Source organism: Trifolium pratense, linkage group LG3 (assembly GCF_020283565.1).
Source record: "Trifolium pratense cultivar HEN17-A07 linkage group LG3, ARS_RC_1.1, whole genome shotgun sequence".
Lineage (NCBI taxonomy): Eukaryota > Viridiplantae > Streptophyta > Magnoliopsida > Fabales > Fabaceae > Trifolium > Trifolium pratense.
In genome coordinates this window covers 36,381,846-36,389,411 of record NC_060061.1, presented here as the reverse complement: position 1 = coordinate 36,389,411, position 7,566 = coordinate 36,381,846, and positions in this window count along the sequence as shown.

Sequence of the window (7,566 nt, the reverse complement as noted above, 5' to 3'; positions counted from 1 at the left end):
AACTCAACATCTATTGGACTAGCGTGATCATCAAGCATCTTCTATGCAAGATTTTCTATTAGTGGATAAGGAACTCTTTCCTATGTTGGTACCCGATACATCTTCCAATTTACACTTTTGATCTTCTATCAAAAGAAATAAAGTGTCAAAAACTTGTATTTGAATCGTTGGTGAGATCTGGTTTTCTGTTGCTTGCAAGATTAAACCATTACCATCTTTAATGAGGTCAAGGGAATCTGCAACGTAAAGAAAACAATTTTCTGCCTCATCCTATGAGACAAACGATTCAAATCATATATTTGACCTTTGTAATAGATATATCAATCTTCTGAAGCTTGTAAGCTTACAGATTTGACATCCGAGCATAAAGTTTATTCCAGACTACAATCTGGGTATACTATTCTTCGGTTTTGGACAATCAGTATCATTGTAACTCATTTACAATGATCATTTCCAGATCCAATCAAGAAGCCATCCTTAATCCTTTTAAGATATCCATGGATATTCTTGATGGTGATCTAATGACAATCACTAGAAATAATTTGGTACATATTGTTTATGCTAATAGCATATAGTACATCTGGTCTAGTACATATCATGATATACATGATCAACCCAATTGCCAAAGCATTTGGTTACTTCTCATGCATCCCTTTCTCATCCAATGAGGTTGGATATTGTCTTTGAGACAAAAAATACATCATGTGACGTGTGCAATAATTTCAATAAAATTAAGCACATGAGGTGTCTGTACACTTCATCAAATTTGTACATAGGCTAAGGTTGAGATATGTCAATAATCTATCTATATAGATCTTGATTCCTAACTTTTAGGAAGTCTCGCCTAAGTATTTCATCAAGAAACAATTACCTAATCATGTCTTACATGTGTAGTGTATGAAAATTGTCTTGATGATCAGTATGTCATCCACATACAATACCAGATTAATTTAAATACTCCCACTGACTTTCTTGTGTGCACAAGAGTTCCTTTATTAATCTTAGTTTTCATAAAACTTGATCAATAAAACTGATAATTCAACTTTGAGAAATTTGAACAAATTCATAAATGAATTTTGTAATTTATATATTTTTCTAGCATCCTTTAGATTAACGAAACCCCGTCCATATGTCAAATACATATGTAAGGTCATTCCAATTAAGGAATGTAACCTCGTTGTCCATCTGCCAGAACTCGTAGTAAAACATACAATAATTGCAATTGGAATCAAATGAGTTTAAGCACTATGATTGAAATAAAGGTTTCATCATAATTGCATCATGATTTGTGTGAAACCTTTCACATTCAATCACACCATAAAGGTATTCACAATACCATCCATGTGAATCTTTACAACAAGACTCATATTTATCCTATGAGTCTTACTCAATTGGATGACAAAACAATATCCATATATGTTTTGTGTACATGGACTCTTTATAAGTCACATTCTCATCTTCCATGAGCATCATATATCACCTTGTCGAGTCATGGTAAAACCGTGACTCTCAACTGTGTGATATGACATATCCGACTTATATAGGTCTTGTGCTACTCGAACTGGTGATCCAACAACAACTCTTGTTGAACCGATTCATGTTCCATTCTCAAAAACATGTGTTTTGTGGTACTCGAATTTACTCAAGTTCTACATCACTCCCACTATCTCTTCTAGAGACACATTCCTTCTAAAGGAATATTTTAATTCTAGTAACAAAACAACTTTTGTCCTAGAGAGTGTTGTAGAATTAGTATTTCTAAGTTTCTTTAGGATCCCTCCACAAATACACATTAATCCAAGTTGGAATTATGTTTATCTTATAAACCGTACAATCCCAAACTACCATAAAGTCAAACTAGGTACTTTTACCTCCATATCAAATATGGTGTCTTTATGATTTCTTTTATTGGAACTTTTGTGGGTAAAGAATAACTCTAATTAAAATAATTTTTCGAAAGACTCGCTGGAGATATAAACGAACTATCTTATTTGTAATCATGTCGAACATGATGTAATATAAATAGTTGTTACTATACTCCTTATCTAAGTATTTACCATTACGACTTGTTCTTATGGTCTTAATACTTTTCAAAATTATTCATTTACTTCATTCATAAATTCTTTGAACAAATTCAAAGAATCATAGTTTGTGTCAACCACACATATTCACATCTACTAAGCTAATTAGTAATGTAAATGAAGTAAAAGAAATAAAATTATATCTAGCAAATAATTAGTTTAGTGGTTCATATACATCTCATATGTATATATTTCAAATAGATCAAATGTCACTTTGCCTTAGTTGGTAATTGACATACCGAACTATTTTCAAAAGTGGAACTCACATCCTTCAAATGATATAAATCAAATGAGTCCAAAAATTCCTATCCATGGAGTATGGAAATGTGTGTCTCACCTATTAGTACTAAACAATATTAATTGCCACTAATTTACAAGGTTCAAATCTTATTTGATCCTTATTCATCATTGTTATAGATAAGATTATCAAGTTGATGGAACTCAATTCCATTACTCAATTAGAACAATAGAATAGAAAACATTATTTGGATAATGAAACAACACTTGTCTATTATTCAAACAAGCAGTCCTTTTTCTTGTCAATACAAGGTTTAGGTCCAATATTTCTATTATTAAATGAAACATAATAACAATTATTTGGTTCCATGTCAAACTCAACTTCTACGATCAATGAAACTATTTCATTCTAAACGTAAGTTGACTTTATCTATACTCAAAATTTTTACTTCTTTAAAACAATTTCATATTCCAACAAATATGAAATTTGCATCTAGTATCATATACCTTAGATGTAAAAGTAAATAATTTAACTTTCTATAACAAGATGTATGAAGAAGTCTTACTTCTTTCTTCCATTTTGACTCTTTCAAAACTATTAGTAGTTTTTCTCGTATTTGAGAACAATTCTCAATATATGTACCAATTCAGAAACTCTTTTCCGAACCTTATGTCCTTCGTAAGGACCTTTAGTGAAATATAAACTATATGCCAAATATATCTAATTATGAAGATAAGAATATTTGTATCATGATTAAAACATATTTAACTAGGTCTTTAATTAAATATGCTCCCACTATTTTACTCAAAACAAATGACCCTCGACATTTGATTCGGAAAATCCCGTTAAAAATTTTCTAGTGGGAATGAGATCCATATTTCACTTTGTTTTAAGTCAGCGTTGGGCTGATTACACAAAACGTAGTTATTTAGGTAGGAAACTGTTTCCAATTGTATCTCATACAACTCTCATATCATTTCCGTTGGGTGAATAACACTTATTTTAATCCATCATATGGAATAACCCAACATTTGCTTCTAAAGTCATATAATCATATTATATTTTTCTTTAGTTAAGTTAAACCCAATAAATAGCAATCGGATAAACTGGTTATCTCACCGCAACTTATCAATATTGGCAATGCACTTTACGTTGGCAAAACCTACATTAATCGATATTGATCTTGAAGGGTGCTATTCTTTGGAAAGCATAAAACTTAATATAGACACATCTTACTAGTATAGAAAATGCACCTTGCGTTGGCAAAACCTACATCTTCAATATTAGTCTTTATGAGTACTTGAAGGATTTTTAATTAAATTTGATCTCACCGACATGTGTATCTTATACACGCGTTTCACTTTACATGACATTCATGTAAATATGCGTTTAATAATTATATAAAACATACATGGCAAATATAATTAAAACACTCATCTCATGCATCACATACATAACATAAACTAAGGTAGTATAGTTATGGCCTCCTAAAACGAAAGAATTAAATAAATTAATTTATTACAATTCTTTGACCCTCGAGCAAACTTCTCAAGTTACTCCGTCGACATCCTTCGTTTGGCTTTGTCTCCCGTCATCACGAGCAATTACAATTATTTAAAATAAATAAAGTAAATAAATTGTCACGACACGCAGGCCGTATTTATAAAATAATAAACCACGACACGCAGGTCGTATTTAAACCAAATAAAATAAACTCCAAACACGCTAAGGCCATAACTATATACCTCTAAGAATTAATTGATTAAAATTTAATCAATTAAAATAAAATAAAATAATCAATTATAGTGTTACACTATTATTATTAATCTCAAAACTTGAATACATAAAATTAATTCAAATAATTAATTTTAAAACAAAATCAAATTATTGATTCAGATGAATCACTTTTAAAATTATCAAACCAATTTTATTTGATTCAAATCTCTTAATTCACAATCAAATTCTTTTGAATCAAATCTTTGACAATTCTCCAATCATCAAATATGGTAATTTATTTATTCAAAACACTTTTGAATTAAATAATTAATTTAAAACAGAATCAAATCTTTTGATTCACTATTGTTTCTAAAGTAACGATCAATTAATTGATTCAAACCTTTTAATTCTTAATTAAATATTTTGAATCAAATTTTGACAATCCAATTATCAAATATGACGATTTATTTATTCAAAACTATTTTGAATAAGATATTTGCCAAAACAGTATTATCTTTTATAACAAACAAATTAAAGAACCGCAAATTGATTCATATGTCCTTTTGAAACAATTTTAAAATTCATATGTAGAATCAGGTATAAAAATTGATTTCAAATTCACTAATTCAAAACCAATATATAGTTTAAAAGAATATGTGACCATGAATTGGCAAAGTCACGCATCATGATACAGAGTATATCCTTATAAGAACAACACTTGTTACTATAAGAAGAATAAATCTCACATGATTTTGAAAGGAGAATAAATCTCTTTTGAAAAACAAACTTTCAGAATTACTATAATTCAAAACGATGATATACTCTTTTAATTACAAATCATATTCGTGACATCATGTTATCAAAATAAAACATCATCAAATAAACTCGTTCTTGATCAGTGATCACGCAGACGCATATAAACATGAATATATCACCATATAATCATTATATATTAATCCGATTTGAATGTAATGATTTAATCGAAACCGATGCTCTGATACCACTGAAGGGATTTAAGAGGGGTTTTTCAAAATTAATCCTCTTAGCGGAACAATCCCGATGAACGGATCTTGATTAAACCATTAATCACAAATCAACGAACACAAAACCACAAGTTTATGTGTTTACCTCTTGAAGTGCAGAACCTTTGAAGTAGAAACTATTTCTGATCACGAGCAAAGCAAAGTAGCGATGCATCTACTCAGTCCACACGAACAGAACTTCTCCGATGACCGGTGCTAGCCAATTCCACCAGAGATTCAGAGAGAACGGGGTTTAGAGAGCGGCGGCTAGGTTTCTTAATTTTAGGACTAACTCTTAGGTTAAAATTCAGCACATAAGTGTATTCTTTTTATAGACTTATTTGAGTATCCACCGTACCTTACGGTGTGCTGTATTTTACTTAAGTGCACCATACTTTACGGTGTGCCGCGCTTCTCTAATTAAATAATAAGTCATACTTAATTATTTAATTACTAATAAGTCCTACTTATTATTTTATAAATAAGTCTTACTTATTTATTTCTCTCATCTATCTGTCCTTTATGTGTGACCCTATAGGTTCTCGTAACGTTGGCAATAATATTAAATCACATATTTAATATTATAAACAGTGAGCGGTATCTAGCAACACATCACTGCTACCCAAGTGACGAGAATGTCATGTGATCTGACGAAACCTTTCCATGATAACGATCGTGTGTATAATTACCCCTTTGCCCTTATATCTATATTGAACACAAGGCATAGATCGTGTCATCCTTGTATGGTTCAATATCTTATTTCTTGATCCCAGAATATACTGAGTAACGAATAAGCTCAATATCTCATATTGACTTAGTTCGGCGTGGCCACGCATTTTATCAGTCATATTCCATCAAGAGGCCCGTAGATATTACTCCTGTTATGCATGAGGGGCAAATTCCATCTAGGTCACTCATGTCCCTCAGCATGATTTGTGGAGTACCCATCAACCGACTTTATAGTCATCCTGTTACGGACAATGTTTGAACGGCAACTAAGTACTCTACTCCACATCTAGGGTCCATAGTGGTTTCAGGTCGAAGGGTGGCATACACCATTATCACTATGAGAATAACTTATGACACTTTTCATAACACGCTATGTAGTATTCTCATGGTGGGTCAATCCAATATAAATATTACTCATAATATTTATATCTATGTGAAGACTTGATATCTCATATCCATGACACGTGAGATGAGGTCATCAGTTTACTCACATAATAGTCTCTATGTTTTACTGTTATCCCACATCATAGTAAAACTTGACTACGGATACTTTAAGAATAGTGTCCTTATGTTTAATGGAGTCTCACTATTAAGTCACACTTAATGTTCCATTAATTAGACTAGCTATTCTAGGGACTTTATTAGTTTGAAACAAACATAATAAAGAAATGCCTTTTTATATATATTAAATATATAAATCAAAGTCATGATACAAAAGAAGATTCTATCAAAACGGATTGGCTTTTAGGGCTTACTCCAACAGTACGCGTGCACCGAGTGCCCTTATTTTCAGGTTATAACCAGAAACACCTAATAAACGGAACCATTTATTTTGTTAATATACATTTTTTTTGTCTAAATTTTATTAATCCACATGATCTTAATTAGATTTTATTATTTAAAATAAGCGTTTATTTAAAAAAAAAACATGATCTTAACATGATAGAGATGTAGGGAGAAAATAAGCGATTATTTAAAAAACATGAGATAATCAGCAATGACAATCCGTATAATCGGAAATATATTTGTGCTGAGTCTGCTAGGGTAAATAATTTATTACTACATATTATTAATTTATTAAACATGATGTTATTTAATCGAAGATATTTTTTATTAATTTTAATATTTAATGTGTCAATGGACAGGATCATTCTCGACGAAAATCTATACTACGCAGGGATGAAACTCATCACGCCAACCTTTGCCACGACTTTGTCCAATACAATCCCTACCATCACCTTCGTATTGGCTATTATTTTCAGGTAACTTTCATTTGAACATTTGTTTCCGTTTTGGTAGTTTTGAAGGAATCTATATTTTATTTATACGAGAATTATTTTTTATTTAAATGAGAACCTATATTGCTATTCATACAAGAGATATTTTATTTTTATAATTTATATTGTAGTAGTTTATATTTCTACTCATGCTAATACGAAGACCTATATTTCTTTTTTATTTCTACAAGATTTAAAATTCTACTCATACATCAATACGAGTGCTATTTTTTATTAAAAATGTCTATGAGTACATATATTTTTACTCACATGTTAATATGAAGGATATTTTTATTGTAATTTTTATGGAATCTATATTTTTACTCATTTTAATATGAGAAATATTTTTTTTAAGGATTTGTCTAACATGTGTACATGTTAAAACAACTAAAAGTAGTAACTTTTTTTATTTATTGAAAAAACAACAATTATTTAATAAAAAATTATACATTTTATATAACATTCACAACTTGAAATACAAACTTACATTTTTTTTCTTTCAC